Raw genomic sequence first — 22,790 nt, forward strand, 5'->3', positions numbered from 1 at the left:
CTGTAGATGTCTGAGTGGTTGATAAAAACTAATGGACCTATGCGGACCGCTTGCTTTAAGCGACAGATGAGGTGGCAAAGTGGTTAAGGCAATGACCTGCTAATTCATTGTTCTCTGCATGCATTGATTTGAATCCAATTCGTGTCGGAATACTAAATTTTAAGGCCCAAACTACAAAACCTGCGATTCAGACAGCTCACAGAATAGAACAATATTGTGGTGGCCTAAAAATTGTGATTGCACTAAAATAAGTTTTAACCCCTGAAAATACTTATCTAAAAAATATCTTTTTTTTCACTTTCTGACGTAATTTGAATCTGACAGCTTATATTTTATTACTGTTATATTATGACAAAAATGCATGATTAAGACAAATTGACACTTATCAAAATACAATCTTTCGACATAGACATTAATTGAAATGTAAGTTTTCCCCTTCTACTGTACATTGCCATCATTCAGGAAAAATTCATCTGCGTGTCGTTGCAGAGAAATGGCGATGGCCGTGAAAGCCGACATAAGAGAACACTGGCAGTTCTCAATTGCGTCTATCGTTTTGTGTTTAAAATGTTCCAAATCTCAGTTAACATGTCCATGTGGGGCCAACTGGTTTATGTGAGGATTGTTATCTATTACACAAATTAGGTAGCCTAATTTTGAGTTTCTTGGTTGTCGCACCTGAGCAGTCGTTTGGACTGCTCGAGAGATGTAACGATATATTATTGTAAAATACTTTTTGTTAATTTTGTAAGAGGTTTGACCTTCGTGGAAGGCTAACGCCCCATAAAACTGGCTTAGCGAAAACCGTGGACAAAGCGTATTGCTTGCATCAGGCAAATCAGGGGAAATGTAAGCTGATTTGCAACATGGAGTCCATTTTTATTTAGTGAGATAGATATCTACTTCGATCCAGTTAGCGTCACGGCAGTTAAAGCTCACGCAGCAATGACTACCAAACATGAACGCAAAGATCTACGTTCTAGCAGACCTCTAATTGATGTCACCTGGCCCATCTAATTGCCTGTTTCGGAAGCACTTGTTTAGTTGAAACGTTTTTTTAGGGTTGGAGGTCTACAGGACTTAAGACTTGCAGTAAAACATGTTTTTTTCCAAAAGGTCTTTGTGAGGTGAGCTGTTTTAAAGAAATATATTTTAATTCTACCGCTTTAAAGTGTAAAAATATAAACCAAAGCTCTCCTCCATGATATAATCACGATCTATTCTATTTCAATACTGCACCAGAAATAAACACTGTCCATTTATTCTGATATGTCATTCATCATTTCCTGCAAGCATTTCTTGACCTACCTTGTTTGTAAAGACACTATTGTTGCTACTAATCATTTAAACATACTTAAATAGCAGAACACCTCGTGTGCACACTACTCTCGACGTTTGACCATGTTTCTTGGAAAACTTATATATTATCTATTTAAAGAAAAATACTGATCATATTCAGACATCTCTGTAAGAATAAAGTCAAATAAAAAAATCCCAAAATGTACTATTTTTGATTGATTTGTAAAGCGTAAAATGAACGTAGAGCTACTGTTGGATAAATAAGCGTCAGGCAAGGGAGTGTCTCCAAGACCTGTAATTGCACGATTACCCTCACACCATCATGGTTTCATGGACGTACTGACGAGGTGGCCGAGTGGTTAAGGCGATGGACTGCTAATCCATTGTGCTCTGCACGCGTGGGTTCGAATCCCATCCTCGTCGACTTGTGTAGTTTTAGGGTCCGAACAATCCTGGTAATTTCCATACTCAATTGAAGATCGCTCATTGCAAAAGAAATGCACAATATATGATTTGACGTTCTTGTTAAAGCTTCGAAATTTTCAATGCCTTGAAGACAGCTTTTACAACTAATAATTCTCCTTATCTTTCCAACATTTCTATGAATGAAAAAAATGACAAAATGCGAAGATTACTTAGCATATTTATATAAGACTCAACTGAATATGTGAACTTTCTTTGAGGGGCTCTCTTTTTTATTTTCAGTCTTTTTGAAGTTTTTTATGTAACCTTGTATTACGTGAGAAAGGTTTGGGTAGTAAAGTGCCATTGTTGACATTTTTTACTTTTTGACATTATTTAAATTTGACAGTTATATTTTATGACTGTTATATTTTGTCAAAAATTGATAATTAAGACAAATTGACACTTATCAGAAGAAAAGCTTTCTACATAGACATTCACTGAAATGTAAGTTTTCCCCCTCTACCGTACATTTGGCATTTTAATGTGTCCAAAGTAGCCTACCTAATATTTTCAGTATGTGAAATATATCACATATATTTGTGACACCCCAGATACTATACGATTTTGTGCCAAATGCAGCAGCAGTCTGGCAGATGTGGTTAAATTACAGTAGAGGCAACAAGGTCTTAACACGGTTTTAAACATTAGCTCACATGTAGTATGCGTTCTTCAAAGAGTACTTCTTGACGTCTCCTCAAATATACTGTAAAAGGTAGAAAAGGGAGACGAGGTGGCCGAGTGGTTAAGGCGATGGACTGCTAATCCATTGTGCTCTGCACGCGTGGGTTCGAATCCCATCCTCGTCGGCAGACGCTATTTTGAGGCTCTATCAATCCTGTGTCAATATACCATTCAGGGAAAATCCATTTGCGCATCGTCGTAGAGAAACTGGGAAATGGCGATGGCTGTGAAAGCCGACATAAGAGAACACTGGCAGTTCTCTATTACACCATTGAGGTGTAGCCATAAGTTATTGCAAAATACTTTTTGTTAATTTTGTAAGAGGTTTGACCTTCGTGGAAGGCTAACGCCCCATAAAACTGGCTTAGCGACAGCCCTGGACAAAGCGTATTGCTTGCATCAGGCAAATCAGGGGGAATGTAGGCTGGTTTGCAACATGGAGTCCATTTTTATTTAGTGAGATACATATCTACGACGATCCAGTTAGCGTCACGGCAGTTAAAGCTCACGCAGCAATGACTACCAAACATGAACCCAAAGATATACGTTCTAGCAGACCTCTAATTGATGTCACCTGGCCCATCTAATTGCCTGTTTCGGAAGCACTTGTTTAGTTGAAACGTTTTTTTAGGGTTGGAGGTCTACAGGACTTAAGACTTGCAGTAAAAAAGGTCTTTGTGAGGTGAGCTGTTTTAAAGAAATATATTTTAATTCTACCGCTTTAAAGTGTAAAAATATAAACCAAAGCTCTCCTCCATGATATAATCACGATCAATTCTATTTCAATACTGCACCAGAAATAAACACTGTCCATTCATTCTGATATGTCATTCATCATTTGCTGCAAGCATTTCTTGACCTACCTTGTTTGTAAAGACACTATTGTTGCTACTAATCATTTAAACATACTGAAATAGCAGAACACCTCGTGTGCACACTACTCTCGACGTTTGACCATGTTTCTTGGAAAACTTATATATTATCTATTTAAAGAAAAATACTGATCATATTCAGACATTTCTGTAAGAATAAAGTCAAATAAAAAAATCCCAAAATGTACTATTTTTGATTGATTTGTTGCAATTAGGAGCGTAAAATGAACGTAGAGCTACTGTTGGATAAATAAGCGTCAGGCAAGGGAGTGTCTCCAAGACGTGTAATTGCATGATTACCCTCACACCATCATGGTTTCATGGACGTACTGACGAGGTGGCCGAGTGGTTAAGGCGATGGACTGCTAATCCATTGTGCTCTGCACGCGTGGGTTCGAATCCCATCCTCGTCGACTTGTGTAGTTTTAGGGTCCGAACAATCCTGGTAATTTCCATACTCAATTGAAGATCGCTCATTGCAAAAGAAATGCACAATATATGATTTGACGTTCTTGTTAAAGCTTCGAAATGTTCAATGCCTTGAAGACAGCTTTTACACCTAATAATTCTCCTTATCTTTCCAACATTTCTATGAATGAAAAAAATGACAAAATGCGAAGATTACTTAGCATATTTATATAAGACTCAACTGAATATGTGAACTTTCTTTGAGGGGCTCTCTTTTTTATTTTCAGTCTTTTTGAAGTTTTTTATGTAACCTTGTATTACGTGAGAAAGGTTTGGGTAGTAAAGTGTCATTGTTGACATTTTTTACTTTTTGACATTATTTAAATTTGACAGTTATATTTTATGACTGTTATATTTTGTCAAAAATTGATAATTAAGACAAATTGACACTTATCAGAAGAAAAGCTTTCTACATAGACATTCACTGAAATGTAAGTTTTCCCCCTCTACTGTACATTTGGCATTTTAATGTGTCCAAAGTAGCCTACCTAATATTTTCAGTATGTGAAATATATCACATATATTTGCGACACCCCAGATACTATACGATTTTGTGCCAAATGCAGCAGCAGTCTGGCAGATGTGGTTAAATTACAGCAGAGGCAACAAGGTCTTAACACGGTTTTAAACATTAGCTCACATGTAGTATGCGTTCTTCAAAGAGTACTTCTTGACGTCTCCTCAAATATACTGTAAAAGGTGGAAAAGGGAGACGAGGTGGCCGAGTGGTTAAGGCGATGGACTGCTAATCCATTGTGCTCTGCACGCGTGGGTTCGAATCCCATCCTCGTCGGCAGACGCTATTTTGAGGCTCTATCAATCCTGTGTCAATATACCATTCAGGGAAAATCCATTTGCGCATCGTCGTAGAGAAACTGGGAAATGGCCATGGCTGTGAAAGCCGACATAAGAGAACACTGGCAGTTCTCAATTACACCATTGAGGTGTAGCCATAAGTTATTGCAAAATACTTTTTGTTAATTTTGTAAGAGGTTTGACCTTCGTGGAAGGCTAACGCCTTCATCATTTGCTGCAAGCATTTCTTGACCTACCTTGTTTGTAAAGACACTATTGTTGCTACTAATCATTTAAACATACTGAAATAGCAGAACACCTCGTGTGCACACTACTCTCGACGTTTGACCATGTTTCTTGGAAAACTTATATATTATCTATTTAAAGAAAAATACTGATCATATTCAGACATCTCTGTAAGAATAAAGTCAAATAAAAAAATCCCCAAATGTACTATTTTTGATTGATTTGTTGCAATTAGGAGCGTAAAATGAACGTAGAGCTACTGTTGGATAAATAAGCGTCAGGCAAGGGAGTGTCTCCAATACGTGTAATTGCATGATTACCCTCACACCATCATGGTTTCATGGACGTACTGACGAGGTGGCCGAGTGGTTAAGGCGATGGACTGCTAATCCATTGTGCTCTGCACGCGTGGGTTCGAATCCCACCCTCGTCGACTTGTGTAGTTTTAGGGTCCGAACAATCCTGGTAATTTCCATACTCAATTGAAGATCGCTCATTGCAAAAGAAATGCAGAATATATGATTTGACGTTCTTGTTAAAGCTTCGAAATTTTCAATGCCTTGAAGACATCTTTTACACCTAATAATTCTCCTTATCTTTCCAACATTTCTATGAATGAAAAAAATGACAAAATGCGAAGATTACTTAGCATATTTATATAAGACTCAACTGAATATGTGAACTTTCTTTGAGGGGCTCTCTTTTTTATTTTCAGTCTTTTTGAAGTTTTTTATGTAACCTTGTATTACATGAGAAAGGTTTGGGTAGTAAAGTGTCATTGTTGACATTTTTTACTTTTTGACATTATTTAAATTTGACAGTTATATTTTATGACTGTTATATTTTGTCAAAAATTGATAATTAAGACAAATTGACACTTATCAGAAGAAAAGCTTTCTACATAGACATTCACTGAAATGTAAGTTTTCCCCCTCTACTGTACATTTGGCATTTTAATGTGTCCAAAGTAGCCTACCTAATATTTTCAGTATGTGAAATATATCACATATATTTGCGACACCCCAGATACTATACGATTTTGTGCCAAATGCAGCAGCAGTCTGGCAGATGTGGTTAAATTACAGCAGAGGCAACAAGGTCTTAACACGGTTTTAAACATTAGCTCACATGTAGTAAGCGTTCTTCAAAGAGTACTTCTTGACGTCTCCTCAAATATACTGTAAAAGGTAGAAAAGGGAGACGAGGTGGCCGAGTGGTTAAGGCGATGGACTGCTAATCCATTGTGCTCTGCACGCGTGGGTTCGAATCCCATCCTCGTCGGCAGACGCTATTTTGAGGCTCTATCAATCCTGTGTCAATATACCATTCAGGGAAAATCCATTTGCACATCGTCGTAGAGAAACTGGGAAATGGCGATGGCTGTGAAAGCCGACATAAGAGAACACTGGCAGTTCTCAATTACACCATTGAGGTGTAGCCATAAGTTATTGCAAAATACTTTTTGTTAATTTTGTAAGAGGTTTGACCTTCGTGGAAGGCTAACGCCCCATAAAACTGGCTTAGCGACAGCCCTGGACAAAGCGTATTGCTTGCATCAGGCAAATCAGGGGAAATGTAGGCTGGTTTGCAACATGGAGTCCATTTTTATTTAGTGAGATAGATATCTACGACGATCCAGTTAGCGTCACGGCAGTTAAAGCTCACGCAGCAATGACTACCAAACATGAACCCAAAGATATACGTTCTAGCAGACCTGTAATTGATGTCACCTGGCCCATCTAATTGCCTGTTTCGGAAGCACTTGTTTAGTTGAAACGTTTTTTTAGGGTTGGAGGTCTACAGGACTTAAGACTTGCAGTAAAAAAGGTCTTTGTGAGGTGAGCTGTTTTAAAGAAATATATTTTAATTCTACCGCTTTAAAGTGTAAAAATATAAACCAAAGCTCTCCTCCATGATATAATCACGATCTATTCTATTTCAATACTGCACCAGAAATAAACACTGTCCATTCATTCTGATATGTCATTCATCATTTGCTGCAAGCATTTCTTGACCTACCTTGTTTGTAAAGACACTATTGTAGCTACTAATCATTTAAACATACTGAAATAGCAGAACACCTTGTGTGCACACTACTCTCGACGTTTGACCATTTTTCTTGGAAAACTTATATATTATCTATTTAAAGAAAAATACTGATCATATTGGGACATCTCTGTAAGAATAAAGTCAAATAAAAGAAATCCCAAAATGTACTGTTTTGGATTAATTTGTTGCAATTAGGAGCGTAAAATGAACATAGAGCTACTGTTGGATAAATAAGCGTCAGGCAAGGGAGTGTCTCCAAGACGTGTACTCGTACGATTACCCTCACACGATCATAGCTTCACGGACGTACTGACGAGGTGGCCGAGTGGTTAAGGCGATGGACTGCTAATCCATTGTGCTCTGCACGCGTGGGTTCGAATCCCATCCTCGTCGACTTGTGTAGTTTTAGGGTCCGAACAATCCTGGTAATTTCCATACTCAATTGAAGATCGCTCATTGCAAAAGAAATGCACAATATATGATTTGACGTTCTTGTTAAAGCTTCGAAATGTTCAATGCCTTGAAGACAGCTTTTACACCTAATAATTCTCCTTATCTTTCCAACATTTCTATGAATGAAAAAAATGACAAAATGCGAAGATTACTTAGCATATTTATATAAGACTCAACTGAATATGTGAACTTTCTTTGAGGGGCTCTCTTTTTTATTTTCAGTCTTTTTGAAGTTTTTTATGTAACCTTGTATTACGTGAGAAAGGTTTGGGTAGTAAAGTGTCATTGTTGACATTTTTTACTTTTTTGACATTATTTAAATTTGACAGTTATATTTTATGACTGTTATATTTTGTCAAAAATTGATAATTAAGACAAATTGACACTTATCAGAAGAAAAGCTTTCTACATAGACATTCACTGAAATGTAAGTTTTCCCCCTCTACTGTACATTTGGCATTTTAATGTGTCCAAAGTAGCCTACCTAATATTTTCAGTATGTGAAATATATCACATATATTTGCGACACCCCAGATACTATACGATTTTGTGCCAAATGCAGCAGCAGTCTGGCAGATGTGGTTAAATTACAGCAGAGGCAACAAGGTCTTAACACGGTTTTAAACATTAGCTCACATGTAGTATGCGTTCTTCAAAGAGTACTTCTTGACGTCTCCTCAAATATACTGTAAAAGGTGGAAAAGGGAGACGAGGTGGCCGAGTGGTTAAGGCGATGGACTGCTAATCCATTGTGCTCTGCACGCGTGGGTTCGAATCCCATCCTCGTCGGCAGACGCTATTTTGAGGCTCTATCAATCCTGTGTCAATATACCATTCAGGGAAAATCCATTTGCGCATCGTCGTAGAGAAACTGGGAAATGGCCATGGCTGTGAAAGCCGACATAAGAGAACACTGGCAGTTCTCAATTACACCATTGAGGTGTAGCCATAAGTTATTGCAAAATACTTTTTGTTAATTTTGTAAGAGGTTTGACCTTCGTGGAAGGCTAACGCCTTCATCATTTGCTGCAAGCATTTCTTGACCTACCTTGTTTGTAAAGACACTATTGTTGCTACTAATCATTTAAACATACTGAAATAGCAGAACACCTCGTGTGCACACTACTCTCGACGTTTGACCATGTTTCTTGGAAAACTTATATATTATCTATTTAAAGAAAAATACTGATCATATTCAGACATCTCTGTAAGAATAAAGTCAAATAAAAAAATCCCCAAATGTACTATTTTTGATTGATTTGTTGCAATTAGGAGCGTAAAATGAACGTAGAGCTACTGTTGGATAAATAAGCGTCAGGCAAGGGAGTGTCTCCAAGACGTGTAATTGCATGATTACCCTCACACCATCATGGTTTCATGGACGTACTGACGAGGTGGCCGAGTGGTTAAGGCGATGGACTGCTAATCCATTGTGCTCTGCACGCGTGGGTTCGAATCCCACCCTCGTCGACTTGTGTAGTTTTAGGGTCCGAACAATCCTGGTAATTTCCATACTCAATTGAAGATCGCTCATTGCAAAAGAAATGCAGAATATATGATTTGACGTTCTTGTTAAAGCTTCGAAATTTTCAATGCCTTGAAGACATCTTTTACACCTAATAATTCTCCTTATCTTTCCAACATTTCTATGAATGAAAAAAATGACAAAATGCGAAGATTACTTAGCATATTTATATAAGACTCAACTGAATATGTGAACTTTCTTTGAGGGGCTCTCTTTTTTATTTTCAGTCTTTTTGAAGTTTTTTATGTAACCTTGTATTACATGAGAAAGGTTTGGGTAGTAAAGTGTCATTGTTGACATTTTTTACTTTTTGACATTATTTAAATTTGACAGTTATATTTTATGACTGTTATATTTTGTCAAAAATTGATAATTAAGACAAATTGACACTTATCAGAAGAAAAGCTTTCTACATAGACATTCACTGAAATGTAAGTTTTCCCCCTCTACTGTACATTTGGCATTTTAATGTGTCCAAAGTAGCCTACCTAATATTTTCAGTATGTGAAATATATCACATATATTTGCGACACCCCAGATACTATACGATTTTGTGCCAAATGCAGCAGCAGTCTGGCAGATGTGGTTAAATTACAGCAGAGGCAACAAGGTCTTAACACGGTTTTAAACATTAGCTCACATGTAGTAAGCGTTCTTCAAAGAGTACTTCTTGACGTCTCCTCAAATATACTGTAAAAGGTAGAAAAGGGAGACGAGGTGGCCGAGTGGTTAAGGCGATGGACTGCTAATCCATTGTGCTCTGCACGCGTGGGTTCGAATCCCATCCTCGTCGGCAGACGCTATTTTGAGGCTCTATCAATCCTGTGTCAATATACCATTCAGGGAAAATCCATTTGCGCATCGTCGTAGAGAAACTGGGAAATGGCCATGGCTGTGAAAGCCGACATAAGAGAACACTGGCAGTTCTCAATTACACCATTGAGGTGTAGCCATAAGTTATTGCAAAATACTTTTTGTTAATTTTGTAAGAGGTTTGACCTTCGTGGAAGGCTAACGCCCCATAAAACTGGCTTAGCGACAGCCCTGGACAAAGCGTATTGCTTGCATCAGGCAAATCAGGGGAAATGTAGGCTGGTTTGCAACATGGAGTCCATTTTTATTTAGTGAGATAGATATCTACGACGATCCAGTTAGCGTCACGGCAGTTAAAGCTCACGCAGCAATGACTACCAAACATGAACCCAAAGATATACGTTCTAGCAGACCTCTAATTGATGTCACCTGGCCCATCTAATTGCCTGTTTCGGAAGCACTTGTTTAGTTGAAACGTTTTTTTAGGGTTGGAGGTCTACAGGACTTAGGACTTGCAGTAAAACATGTTTTTTTCCAAAAGGTCTTTGTGAGGTGAGCTGTTTTAAAGAAATATATTTTAATTCTACCGCTTTAAAGTGTAAAAATATAAACCAAAGCTCTCCTCCATGATATAATCACGATCTATTCTATTTCAATACTGCACCAGAAATAAACACTGTCCATTCATTCTGATATGTCATTCATCATTTGCTGCAAGCATTTCTTGACCTACCTTGTTTGTAAAGACACTATTGTTGCTACTAATCATTTAAACATACTGAAATAGCAGAACACCTCGTGTGCACACTACTCTCGACGTTTGACCATGTTTCTTGGAAAACTTATATATTATCTATTTAAAGAAAAATACTGATCATATTCAGACATCTCTGTAAGAATAAAGTCAAATAAAAAAATCCCAAAATGTACTATTTTTGATTGATTTGTTGCAATTAGGAGCGTAAAATGAACATAGAGCTACTGTTGGATAAATAAGCGTCAGGCAAGGGAGTGTCTCCAAGACGTGTAATTGCATGATTACCCTCACACCATCATGGTTTCATGGACGTACTGACGAGGTGGCCGAGTGGTTAAGGCGATGGACTGCTAATCCATTGTGCTCTGCACGCGTGGGTTCGAATCCCATCCTCGTCGACTTGTGTAGTTTTAGGGTCCGAACAATCCTGGTAATTTCCATACTCAATTGAAGATCGCTCATTGCAAAAGAAATGCACAATATATGATTTGACGTTCTTGTTAAAGCTTCGAAATGTTCAATGCCTTGAAGACAGCTTTTACACCTAATAATTCTCCTTATCTTTCCAACATTTCTATGAATGAAAAAAATGACAAAATGCGAAGATTACTTAGCATATTTATATAAGACTCAACTGAATATGTGAACTTTCTTTGAGGGGCTCTCTTTTTTATTTTCAGTCTTTTTGAAGTTTTTTATGTAACCTTGTATTACGTGAGAAAGGTTTGGGTAGTAAAGTGTCATTGTTGACATTTTTTACTTTTTTGACATTATTTAAATTTGACAGTTATATTTTATGACTGTTATATTTTGTCAAAAATTGATAATTAAGACAAATTGACACTTATCAGAAGAAAAGCTTTCTACATAGACATTCACTGAAATGTAAGTTTTCCCCCTCTACTGTACATTTGGCATTTTAATGTGTCCAAAGTAGCCTACCTAATATTTTCAGTATGTGAAATATATCACATATATTTGCGACACCCCAGATACTATACGATTTTGTGCCAAATGCAGCAGCAGTCTGGCAGATGTGGTTAAATTACAGCAGAGGCAACAAGGTCTTAACACGGTTTTAAACATTAGCTCACATGTAGTAAGCGTTCTTCAAAGAGTACTTCTTGACGTCTCCTCAAATATACTGTAAAAGGTAGAAAAGGGAGACGAGGTGGCCGAGTGGTTAAGGCGATGGACTGCTAATCCATTGTGCTCTGCACGCGTGGGTTCGAATCCCATCCTCGTCGGCAGACGCTATTTTGAGGCTCTATCAATCCTGTGTCAATATACCATTCAGGGAAAATCCATTTGCACATCGTCGTAGAGAAACTGGGAAATGGCGATGGCTGTGAAAGCCGACATAAGAGAACACTGGCAGTTCTCAATTACACCATTGAGGTGTAGCCATAAGTTATTGCAAAATACTTTTTGTTAATTTTGTAAGAGGTTTGACCTTCGTGGAAGGCTAACGCCCCATAAAACTGGCTTAGCGACAGCCCTGGACAAAGCGTATTGCTTGCATCAGGCAAATCAGGGGAAATGTAGGCTGGTTTGCAACATGGAGTCCATTTTTATTTAGTGAGATAGATATCTACGACGATCCAGTTAGCGTCACGGCAGTTAAAGCTCACGCAGCAATGACTACCAAACATGAACCCAAAGATATACGTTCTAGCAGACCTCTAATTGATGTCACCTGGCCCATCTAATTGCCTGTTTCGGAAGCACTTGTTTAGTTGAAACGTTTTTTTAGGGTTGGAGGTCTACAGGACTTAGGACTTGCAGTAAAACATGTTTTTTTCCAAAAGGTCTTTGTGAGGTGAGCTGTTTTAAAGAAATATATTTTAATTCTACCGCTTTAAAGTGTAAAAATATAAACCAAAGCTCTCCTCCATGATATAATCACGATCTATTCTATTTCAATACTGCACCAGAAATAAACACTGTCCATTCATTCTGATATGTCATTCATCATTTGCTGCAAGCATTTCTTGACCTACCTTGTTTGTAAAGACACTATTGTTGCTACTAATCATTTAAACATACTGAAATAGCAGAACACCTCGTGTGCACACTACTCTCGACGTTTGACCATGTTTCTTGGAAAACTTATATATTATCTATTTAAAGAAAAATACTGATCATATTCAGACATCTCTGTAAGAATAAAGTCAAATAAAAAAATCCCAAAATGTACTATTTTTGATTGATTTGTTGCAATTAGGAGCGTAAAATGAACGTAGAGCTACTGTTGGATAAATAAGCGTCAGGCAAGGGAGTGTCTCCAAGACGTGTAATTGCATGATTACCCTCACACCATCATGGTTTCATGGACGTACTGACGAGGTGGCCGAGTGGTTAAGGCGATGGACTGCTAATCCATTGTGCTCTGCACGCGTGGGTTCGAATCCCACCCTCGTCGACTTGTGTAGTTTTAGGGTCCGAACAATCCTGGTAATTTCCATACTCAATTGAAGATCGCTCATTGCAAAAGAAATGCACAATATATGATTTGACGTTCTTGTTAAAGCTTCGAAATGTTCAATGCCTTGAAGACAGCTTTTACACCTAATAATTCTCCTTATCTTTCCAACATTTCTATGAATGAAAAAAATGACAAAATGCGAAGATTACTTAGCATATTTATATAAGACTCAACTGAATATGTGAACTTTCTTTGAGGGGCTCTCTTTTTTATTTTCAGTCTTTTTGAAGTTTTTTATGTAACCTTGTATTACGTGAGAAAGGTTTGGGTAGTAAAGTGTCATTGTTGACATTTTTTACTTTTTGACATTATTTAAATTTGACAGTTATATTTTATGACTGTTATATTTTGTCAAAAATTGATAATTAAGACAAATTGACACATCAGAAGAAAAGCTTTCTACATAGACATTCACTGAAATGTAAGTTTTCCCCCTCTACTGTACATTTGGCATTTTAATGTGTCCAAAGTAGCCTACCTAATATTTTCAGTATGTGAAATATATCACATATATTTGCGACACCCCAGATACTATACGATTTTGTGCCAAATGCAGCAGCAGTCTGGCAGATGTGGTTAAATTACAGCAGAGGCAACAAGGTCTTAACACGGTTTTAAACATTAGCTCACATGTAGTAAGCGTTCTTCAAAGAGTACTTCTTGACGTCTCCTCAAATATACTGTAAAAGGTAGAAAAGGGAGACGAGGTGGCCGAGTGGTTAAGGCGATGGACTGCTAATCCATTGTGCTCTGCACGCGTGGGTTCGAATCCCATCCTCGTCGGCAGACGCTATTTTGAGGCTCTATCAATCCTGTGTCAATATACCATTCAGGGAAAATCCATTTGCGCATCGTCGTAGAGAAACTGGGAAATGGCCATGGCTGTGAAAGCCGACATAAGAGAACACTGGCAGTTCTCAATTACACCATTGAGGTGTAGCCATAAGTTATTGCAAAATACTTTTTGTTAATTTTGTAAGAGGTTTGACCTTCGTGGAAGGCTAACGCCCCATAAAACTGGCTTAGCGACAGCCCTGGACAAAGCGTATTGCTTGCATCAGGCAAATCAGGGGAAATGTAGGCTGGTTTGCAACATGGAGTCCATTTTTATTTAGTGAGATAGATATCTACGACGATCCAGTTAGCGTCACGGCAGTTAAAGCTCACGCAGCAATGACTACCAAACATGAACCCAAAGATATACGTTCTAGCAGACCTCTAATTGATGTCACCTGGCCCATCTAATTGCCTGTTTCGGAAGCACTTGTTTAGTTGAAACGTTTTTTTAGGGTTGGAGGTCTACAGGACTTAAGACTTGCAGTAAAAAAGGTCTTTGTGAGGTGAGCTGTTTTAAAGAAATATATTTTAATTCTACCGCTTTAAAGTGTAAAAATATAAACCAAAGCTCTCCTCCATGATATAATCACGATCTATTCTATTTCAATACTGCACCAGAAATAAACACTGTCCATTCATTCTGATATGTCATTCATCATTTGCTGCAAGCATTTCTTGACCTACCTTGTTTGTAAAGACACTATTGTTGCTACTAATCATTTAAACATACTGAAATAGCAGAACACCTCGTGTGCACACTACTCTCGACGTTTGACCATGTTTCTTGGAAAACTTATATATTATCTATTTAAAGAAAAATACTGATCATGTTCAGACATTTCTGTAAGAATAAAGTCAAATAAAAAAATCCCAAAATGTACTATTTTTGATTGATTTGTTGCAATTAGGAGCGTAAAATGAACGTAGAGCTACTGTTGGATAAATAAGCGTCAGGCAAGGGAGTGTCTCCAAGACGTGTAATTGCATGATTACCCTCACACCATCATGGTTTCATGGACGTACTGACGAGGTGGCCGAGTGGTTAAGGCGATGGACTGCTAATCCATTGTGCTCTGCACGCGTGGGTTCGAATCCCATCCTCGTCGACTTGTGTAGTTTTAGGGTCCGAACAATCCTGGTAATTTCCATACTCAATTGAAGATCGCTCATTGCAAAAGAAATGCACAATATATGATTTGACGTTCTTGTTAAAGCTTCGAAATGTTCAATGCCTTGAAGACAGCTTTTACACCTAATAATTCTCCTTATCTTTCCAACATTTCTATGAATGAAAAAAATGACAAAATGCGAAGATTACTTAGCATATTTATATAAGACTCAACTGAATATGTGAACTTTCTTTGAGGGGCTCTCTTTTTTATTTTCAGTCTTTTTGAAGTTTTTTATGTAACCTTGTATTACGTGAGAAAGGTTTGGGTAGTAAAGTGTCATTGTTGACATTTTTTACTTTTTTGACATTATTTAAATTTGACAGTTATATTTTATGACTGTTATATTTTGTCAAAAATTGATAATTAAGACAAATTGACACTTATCAGAAGAAAAGCTTTCTACATAGACATTCACTGAAATGTAAGTTTTCCCCCTCTACTGTACATTTGGCATTTTAATGTGTCCAAAGTAGCCTACCTAATATTTTCAGTATGTGAAATATATCACATATATTTGCGACACCCCAGAAACTATACGATTTTGTGCCAAATGCAGCAGCAGTCTGGCAGATGTGGTTAAATTACAGCAGAGGCAACAAGGTCTTAACACGGTTTTAAACATTAGCTCACATGTAGTATGCGTTCTTCAAAGAGTACTTCTTGACGTCTCCTCAAATATACTGTAAAAGGTGGAAAAGGGAGACGAGGTGGCCGAGTGGTTAAGGCGATGGACTGCTAATCCATTGTGCTCTGCACGCGTGGGTTCGAATCCCATCCTCGTCGGCAGACGCTATTTTGAGGCTCTATCAATCCTGTGTCAATATACCATTCAGGGAAAATCCATTTGCGCATCGTCGTAGAGAAACTGGGAAATGGCCATGGCTGTGAAAGCCGACATAAGAGAACACTGGCAGTTCTCAATTACACCATTGAGGTGTAGCCATAAGTTATTGCAAAATACTTTTTGTTAATTTTGTAAGAGGTTTGACCTTCGTGGAAGGCTAACGCCTTCATCATTTGCTGCAAGCATTTCTTGACCTACCTTGTTTGTTAAGACACTATTGTTGCTACTAATCATTTAAACATACTGAAATAGCAGAACACCTCGTGTGCACACTACTCTCGACGTTTGACCATGTTTCTTGGAAAACTTATATATTATCTATTTAAAGAAAAATACTGATCATATTCAGACATCTCTGTAAGAATAAAGTCAAATAAAAAAATCCCCAAATGTACTATTTTTGATTGATTTGTTGCAATTAGGAGCGTAAAATGAACGTAGAGCTACTGTTGGATAAATAAGCGTCAGGCAAGGGAGTGTCTCCAAGACGTGTAATTGCATGATTACCCTCACACCATCATGGTTTCATGGACGTACTGACGAGGTGGCCGAGTGGTTAAGGCGATGGACTGCTAATCCATTGTGCTCTGCACGCGTGGGTTCGAATCCCACCCTCGTCGACTTGTGTAGTTTTAGGGTCCGAACAATCCTGGTAATTTCCATACTCAATTGAAGATCGCTCATTGCAAAAGAAATGCAGAATATATGATTTGACGTTCTTGTTAAAGCTTCGAAATTTTCAATGCCTTGAAGACATCTTTTACACCTAATAATTCTCCTTATCTTTCCAACATTTCTATGAATGAAAAAAATGACAAAATGCGAAGATTACTTAGCATATTTATATAAGACTCAACTGAATATGTGAACTTTCTTTGAGGGGCTCTCTTTTTTATTTTCAGTCTTTTTGAAGTTTTTTATGTAACCTTGTATTACATGAGAAAGGTTTGGGTAGTAAAGTGTCATTGTTGACATTTTTTACTTTTTGACATTATTTAAATTTGACAGTTATATTTTATGACTGTTATATTTTGTCAAAAATTGATAATTAAGACAAATTGACACTTATCAGAAGAAAAGCTTTCTACATAGACATTCACTGAAATGTAAGTTTTCCCCCTCTACTGTACATTTGGCATTTTAATGTGTCCAAAGTAGCCTACCTAATATTTTCAGTATGTGAAATATATCACATATATTTGCGACACCCCAGATACTATACGATTTTGTGCCAAATGCAGCAGCAGTCTGGCAGATGTGGTTAAATTACAGCAGAGGCAACAAGGTCTTAACACGGTTTTAAACATTAGCTCACATGTAGTAAGCGTTCTTCAAAGAGTACTTCTTGACGTCTCCTCAAATATACTGTAAAAGGTAGAAAAGGGAGACGAGGTGGCCGAGTGGTTAAGGCGATGGACTGCTAATCCATTGTGCTCTGCACGCGTGGGTTCGAATCCCATCCTCGTCGGCAGACGCTATTTTGAGGCTCTATCAATCCTGTGTCAATATACCATTCAGGGAAAATCCATTTGCACATCGTCGTAGAGAAACTGGGAAATGGCGATGGCTGTGAAAGCCGACATAAGAGAACACTGGCAGTTCTCAATTACACCATTGAGGTGTAGCCATAAGTTATTGCAAAATACTTTTTGTTAATTTTGTAAGAGGTTTGACCTTCGTGGAAGGCTAACGCCCCATAAAACTGGCTTAGCGACAGCCCTGGACAAAGCGTATTGCTTGCATCAGGCAAATCAGGGAAAATGTAGGCTGGTTTGCAACATGGAGTCCATTTTTATTTAGTGAGATAGATATCTACGACGATCCAGTTAGCGTCACGGCAGTTAAAGCTCACGCAGCAATGACTACCAAACATGAACCCAAAGATATACGTTCTAGCAGACCTCTAATTGATGTCACCTGGCCCATCTAATTGCCTGTTTCGGAAGCACTTGTTTAGTTGAAACGTTTTTTTAGGGTTGGAGGTCTACAGGACTTAAGACTTGCAGTAAAAAAGGTCTTTGTGAGGTGAGCTGTTTTAAAGAAATATATTTTAATTCTACCGCTTTAAAGTGTAAAAATATAAACCAAAGCTCTCCTCCATGATATAATCACGATCTATTCTATTTCAATACTGCACCAGAAATAAACACTGTCCATTCATTCTGATATGTCATTCATCATTTGCTGCAAGCATTTCTTGACCTACCTTGTTTGTAAAGACACTATTGTAGCTACTAATCATTTAAACATACTGAAATAGCAGAACACCTTGTGTGCACACTACTCTCGACGTTTGACCATTTTTCTTGGAAAACTTATATATTATCTATTTAAAGAAAAATACTGATCATATTGGGACATCTCTGTAAGAATAAAGTCAAATAAAAGAAATCCCAAAATGTACTGTTTTGGATTAATTTGTTGCAATTAGGAGCGTAAAATGAACATAGAGCTACTGTTGGATAAATAAGCGTCAGGCAAGGGAGTGTCTCCAAGACGTGTACTCGTACGATTACCCTCACACGATCATAGCTTCACGGACGTACTGACGAGGTGGCCGAGTGGTTAAGGCGATGGACTGCTAATCCATTGTGCTCTGCACGCGTGGGTTCGAATCCCATCCTCGTCGACTTGTGTAGTTTTAGGGTCCGAACAATCCTGGTAATTTCCATACTCAATTGAAGATCGCTCATTGCAAAAGAAATGCACAATATATGATTTGACGTTCTTGTTAAAGCTTCGAAATTTTCAATGCCTTGAAGACAGCTTTTACACCTAATAATTCTCCTTATCTTTCCAACATTTCTATGAATGAAAAAAATGACAAAATGCGAAGATTACTTAGCATATTTATATAAGACTCAACTGAATATGTGAACTTTCTTTGAGGGGCTCTCTTTTTTCTTTTCAGTCTTTTTGAAGTTTTTTATGTAACCTTGTATTACGTGAGAAAGGTTTGGGTAGTAAAGTGTCATTGTTGACATTTTTTACTTTTTTGACATTATTTAAATTTGACAGTTATATTTTATGACTGTTATATTTTGTCAAAAATTGATAATTAAGACAAATTGACACTTATCAGAAGAAAAGCTTTCTACATAGACATTCACTGAAATGTAAGTTTTCCCCCTCTACTGTACATTTGGCATTTTAATGTGTCCAAAGTAGCCTACCTAATATTTTCAGTATGTGAAATATATCACATATATTTGCGACACCCCAGATACTATACGATTTTGTGCCAAATGCAGCAGCAGTCTGGCAGATGTGGTTAAATTACAGCAGAGGCAACAAGGTCTTAACACGGTTTTAAACATTAGCTCACATGTAGTATGCGTTCTTCAAAGAGTACTTCTTGACGTCTCCTCAAATATACTGTAAAAGGTGGAAAAGGGAGACGAGGTGGCCGAGTGGTTAAGGCGATGGACTGCTAATCCATTGTGCTCTGCACGCGTGGGTTCGAATCCCATCCTCGTCGGCAGACGCTATTTTGAGGCTCTATCAATCCTGTGTCAATATACCATTCAGGGAAAATCCATTTGCGCATCGTCGTAGAGAAACTGGGAAATGGCCATGGCTGTGAAAGCCGACATAAGAGAACACTGGCAGTTCTCAATTACACCATTGAGGTGTAGCCATAATTTATTGCAAAATACTTTTTGTTAATTTTGTAAGAGGTTTGACCTTCGTGGAAGGCTAACGCCCCATAAAACTGGCTTAGCGACAGCCCTGGACAAAGCGTATTGCTTGCATCAGGCAAATCAGGGGAAATGTAGGCTGGTTTGCAACATGGAGTCCATTTTTATTTAGTGAGATAGATATCTACGACGATCCAGTTAGCGTCACGGCAGTTAAAGCTCACGCAGCAATGACTACCAAACATGAACCCAAAGATATACGTTCTAGCAGACCTCTAATTGATGTCACCTGGCCCATCTAATTGCCTGTTTCGGAAGCACTTGTTTAGTTGAAACGTTTTTTTAGGGTTGGAGGTCTACAGGACTTAAGACTTGCAGTAAAAAAGGTCTTTGTGAGGTGAGCTGTTTTAAAGAAATATATTTTAATTCTACCGCTTTAAAGTGTAAAAATATAAACCAAAGCTCTCCTCCATGATATAATCACGATCTATTCTATTTCAATACTGCACCAGAAATAAACACTGTCCATTCATTCTGATATGTCATTCATCATTTGCTGCAAGCATTTCTTGACCTACCTTGTTTGTAAAGACACTATTGTTGCTACTAATCATTTAAACATACTGAAATAGCAGAACACCTCGTGTGCGCACTACTCTCGACGTTTGACCATGTTTCTTGGAAAACTTATATATTATCTATTTAAAGAAAAATACTGATCATATTCAGACATCTCTGTAAGAATAAAGTCAAATAAAAAAATCCCCAAATGTACTATTTTTGATTGATTTGTTGCAATTAGGAGCGTAAAATGAACGTAGAGCTACTGTTGGATAAATAAGCGTCAGGCAAGGGAGTGTCTCCAAGACGTGTAATTGCATGATTACCCTCACACCATCATGGTTTCATGGACGTACTGACGAGGTGGCCGAGTGGTTAAGGCGATGGACTGCTAATCCATTGTGCTCTGCACGCGTGGGTTCGAATCCCACCCTCGTCGACTTGTGTAGTTTTAGGGTCCGAACAATCCTGGTAATTTCCGTACTCAATTGAAGATCGCTCATTGCAAAAGAAATGCAGAATATATGATTTGACGTTCTTGTTAAAGCTTCGAAATTTTCAATGCCTTGAAGACATCTTTTACACCTAATAATTCTCCTTATCTTTCCAACATTTCTATGAATGAAAAAAATGACAAAATGCGAAGATTACTTAGCATATTTATATAAGACTCAACTGAATATGTGAACTTTCTTTGAGGGGCTCTCTTTTTTATTTTCAGTCTTTTTGAAGTTTTTTATGTAACCTTGTATTACATGAGAAAGGTTTGGGTAGTAAAGTGTCATTGTTGACATTTTTTACTTTTTGACATTATTTAAATTTGACAGTTATATTTTATGACTGTTATATTTTGTCAAAAATTGATAATTAAGACAAATTGACACTTATCAGAAGAAAAGCTTTCTACATAGACATTCACTGAAATGTAAGTTTTCCCCCTCTACTGTACATTTGGCATTTTAATGTGTCCAAAGTAGCCTACCTAATATTTTCAGTATGTGAAATATATCACATATATTTGCGACACCCCAGATACTATACGATTTTGTGCCAAATGCAGCAGCAGTCTGGCAGATGTGGTTAAATTACAGCAGAGGCAACAAGGTCTTAACACGGTTTTAAACATTAGCTCACATGTAGTAAGCGTTCTTCAAAGAGTACTTCTTGACGTCTCCTCAAATATACTGTAAAAGGTAGAAAAGGGAGACGAGGTGGCCGAGTGGTTAAGGCGATGGACTGCTAATCCATTGTGCTCTGCACGCGTGGGTTCGAATCCCATCCTCGTCGGCAGACGCTATTTTGAGGCTCTATCAATCCTGTGTCAATATACCATTCAGGGAAAATCCATTTGCGCATCGTCGTAGAGAAACTGGGAAATGGCGATGGCTGTGAAAGCCGACATAAGAGAACACTGGCAGTTCTCAATTACACCATTGAGGTGTAGCCATAAGTTATTGCAAAATACTTTTTGTTAATTTTGTAAGAGGTTTGACCTTCGTGGAAGGCTAACGCCCCATAAAACTGGCTTAGCGACAGCCCTGGACAAAGCGTATTGCTTGCATCAGGCAAATCAGGGGAAATGTAGGCTGGTTTGCAACATGGAGTCCATTTTTATTTAGTGAGATAGATATCTACGACGATCCAGTTAGCGTCACGGCAGTTAAAGCTCACGCAGCAATGACTACCAAACATGAACCCAAAGATATACGTTCTAGCAGACCTCTAATTGATGTCACCTGGCCCATCTAATTGCCTGTTTCGGAAGCACTTGTTTAGTTGAAACGTTTTTTTAGGGTTGGAGGTCTACAGGACTTAAGACTTGCAGTAAAAAAGGTCTTTGTGAGGTGAGCTGTTTTAAAGAAATATATTTTAATTCTACCGCTTTAAAGTGTAAAAATATAAACCAAAGCTCTCCTCCATGATATAATCACGATCTATTCTATTTCAATACTGCACCAGAAATAAACACTGTCCATTCATTCTGATATGTCATTCATCATTTGCTGCAAGCATTTCTTGACCTACCTTGTTTGTAAAGACACTATTGTTGCTACTAATCATTTAAACATACTGAAATAGCAGAACACCTCGTGTGCACACTACTCTCGACGTTTGACCATGTTTCTTGGAAAACTTATATATTATCTATTTAAAGAAAAATACTGATCATATTCAGACATCTCTGTAAGAATAAAGTCAAATAAAAAAATCCCAAAATGTACTATTTTTGATTGATTTGTTGCAATTAGGAGCGTAAAATGAACGTAGAGCTACTGTTGGATAAATAAGCGTCAGGCAAGGGAGTGTCTCCAAGACGTGTAATTGCATGATTACCCTCACACCATCATGGTTTCATGGACGTACTGACGAGGTGGCCGAGTGGTTAAGGCGATGGACTGCTAATCCATTGTGCTCTGCACGCGTGGGTTCGAATCCCACCCTCGTCGACTTGTGTAGTTTTAGGGTCCGAACAATCCTGGTAATTTCCATACTCAATTGAAGATCGCTCATTGCAAAAGAAATGCAGAATATATGATTTGACGTTCTTGTTAAAGCTTCGAAATTTTCAATGCCTTGAAGACATCTTTTACACCTAATAATTCTCCTTATCTTTCCAACATTTCTATGAATGAAAAAAATGACAAAATGCGAAGATTACTTAGCATATTTATATAAGACTCAACTGAATATGTGAACTTTCTTTGAGGGGCTCTCTTTTTTATTTTCAGTCTTTTTGAAGTTTTTTATGTAACCTTGTATTACATGAGAAAGGTTTGGGTAGTAAAGTGTCATTGTTGACATTTTTTACTTTTTGACATTATTTAAATTT

The 22,790-nt window shown here is 37.7% G+C and overlaps 23 non-coding genes across 23 annotated transcripts; all 23 read left to right on the plus strand.

The window, feature by feature from the left end:
* The first annotated feature begins 1,640 nt into the window (after positions 1–1,640).
* Positions 1,641–1,722, plus strand: trnas-gcu (transfer RNA serine (anticodon GCU)). Its single transcript has one exon. It is a non-coding gene; the product is annotated as a tRNA-Ser (tRNA).
* A 766-nt stretch (positions 1,723–2,488) lies between these two features.
* Positions 2,489–2,570, plus strand: trnas-gcu (transfer RNA serine (anticodon GCU)). The gene has a single exon. It is a non-coding gene; the product is annotated as a tRNA-Ser (tRNA).
* A 1,078-nt stretch (positions 2,571–3,648) lies between these two features.
* trnas-gcu (transfer RNA serine (anticodon GCU)) lies at positions 3,649–3,730 on the plus strand. The gene has a single exon. It is a non-coding gene; the product is annotated as a tRNA-Ser (tRNA).
* Positions 3,731–4,496: 766 nt separating this feature from the next.
* On the plus strand, positions 4,497–4,578 carry trnas-gcu (transfer RNA serine (anticodon GCU)). Its single transcript has one exon. It is a non-coding gene; the product is annotated as a tRNA-Ser (tRNA).
* A 599-nt stretch (positions 4,579–5,177) lies between these two features.
* Positions 5,178–5,259, plus strand: trnas-gcu (transfer RNA serine (anticodon GCU)). The gene has a single exon. It is a non-coding gene; the product is annotated as a tRNA-Ser (tRNA).
* A 766-nt stretch (positions 5,260–6,025) lies between these two features.
* On the plus strand, positions 6,026–6,107 carry trnas-gcu (transfer RNA serine (anticodon GCU)). Its single transcript has one exon. It is a non-coding gene; the product is annotated as a tRNA-Ser (tRNA).
* A 1,079-nt stretch (positions 6,108–7,186) lies between these two features.
* trnas-gcu (transfer RNA serine (anticodon GCU)) lies at positions 7,187–7,268 on the plus strand. Its single transcript has one exon. It is a non-coding gene; the product is annotated as a tRNA-Ser (tRNA).
* Positions 7,269–8,035: 767 nt separating this feature from the next.
* Positions 8,036–8,117, plus strand: trnas-gcu (transfer RNA serine (anticodon GCU)). Its single transcript has one exon. It is a non-coding gene; the product is annotated as a tRNA-Ser (tRNA).
* A 599-nt stretch (positions 8,118–8,716) lies between these two features.
* Positions 8,717–8,798, plus strand: trnas-gcu (transfer RNA serine (anticodon GCU)). Its single transcript has one exon. It is a non-coding gene; the product is annotated as a tRNA-Ser (tRNA).
* A 766-nt stretch (positions 8,799–9,564) lies between these two features.
* On the plus strand, positions 9,565–9,646 carry trnas-gcu (transfer RNA serine (anticodon GCU)). Its single transcript has one exon. It is a non-coding gene; the product is annotated as a tRNA-Ser (tRNA).
* A 1,093-nt stretch (positions 9,647–10,739) lies between these two features.
* On the plus strand, positions 10,740–10,821 carry trnas-gcu (transfer RNA serine (anticodon GCU)). Its single transcript has one exon. It is a non-coding gene; the product is annotated as a tRNA-Ser (tRNA).
* A 767-nt stretch (positions 10,822–11,588) lies between these two features.
* trnas-gcu (transfer RNA serine (anticodon GCU)) lies at positions 11,589–11,670 on the plus strand. Its single transcript has one exon. It is a non-coding gene; the product is annotated as a tRNA-Ser (tRNA).
* A 1,093-nt stretch (positions 11,671–12,763) lies between these two features.
* trnas-gcu (transfer RNA serine (anticodon GCU)) lies at positions 12,764–12,845 on the plus strand. The gene has a single exon. It is a non-coding gene; the product is annotated as a tRNA-Ser (tRNA).
* A 764-nt stretch (positions 12,846–13,609) lies between these two features.
* Positions 13,610–13,691, plus strand: trnas-gcu (transfer RNA serine (anticodon GCU)). Its single transcript has one exon. It is a non-coding gene; the product is annotated as a tRNA-Ser (tRNA).
* A 1,078-nt stretch (positions 13,692–14,769) lies between these two features.
* trnas-gcu (transfer RNA serine (anticodon GCU)) lies at positions 14,770–14,851 on the plus strand. The gene has a single exon. It is a non-coding gene; the product is annotated as a tRNA-Ser (tRNA).
* Positions 14,852–15,618: 767 nt separating this feature from the next.
* Positions 15,619–15,700, plus strand: trnas-gcu (transfer RNA serine (anticodon GCU)). The gene has a single exon. It is a non-coding gene; the product is annotated as a tRNA-Ser (tRNA).
* Positions 15,701–16,299: 599 nt separating this feature from the next.
* On the plus strand, positions 16,300–16,381 carry trnas-gcu (transfer RNA serine (anticodon GCU)). Its single transcript has one exon. It is a non-coding gene; the product is annotated as a tRNA-Ser (tRNA).
* Positions 16,382–17,147: 766 nt separating this feature from the next.
* trnas-gcu (transfer RNA serine (anticodon GCU)) lies at positions 17,148–17,229 on the plus strand. The gene has a single exon. It is a non-coding gene; the product is annotated as a tRNA-Ser (tRNA).
* A 1,079-nt stretch (positions 17,230–18,308) lies between these two features.
* On the plus strand, positions 18,309–18,390 carry trnas-gcu (transfer RNA serine (anticodon GCU)). Its single transcript has one exon. It is a non-coding gene; the product is annotated as a tRNA-Ser (tRNA).
* Positions 18,391–19,157: 767 nt separating this feature from the next.
* trnas-gcu (transfer RNA serine (anticodon GCU)) lies at positions 19,158–19,239 on the plus strand. Its single transcript has one exon. It is a non-coding gene; the product is annotated as a tRNA-Ser (tRNA).
* A 1,078-nt stretch (positions 19,240–20,317) lies between these two features.
* Positions 20,318–20,399, plus strand: trnas-gcu (transfer RNA serine (anticodon GCU)). Its single transcript has one exon. It is a non-coding gene; the product is annotated as a tRNA-Ser (tRNA).
* A 766-nt stretch (positions 20,400–21,165) lies between these two features.
* trnas-gcu (transfer RNA serine (anticodon GCU)) lies at positions 21,166–21,247 on the plus strand. The gene has a single exon. It is a non-coding gene; the product is annotated as a tRNA-Ser (tRNA).
* Positions 21,248–22,325: 1,078 nt separating this feature from the next.
* Positions 22,326–22,407, plus strand: trnas-gcu (transfer RNA serine (anticodon GCU)). The gene has a single exon. It is a non-coding gene; the product is annotated as a tRNA-Ser (tRNA).
* Positions 22,408–22,790: the final 383 nt, after the last annotated feature.

This window comes from Salminus brasiliensis, chromosome 9 (assembly GCF_030463535.1).
Source record: "Salminus brasiliensis chromosome 9, fSalBra1.hap2, whole genome shotgun sequence".
In the NCBI taxonomy this organism is placed as follows: Eukaryota; Metazoa; Chordata; class Actinopteri; order Characiformes; family Bryconidae; genus Salminus; species Salminus brasiliensis.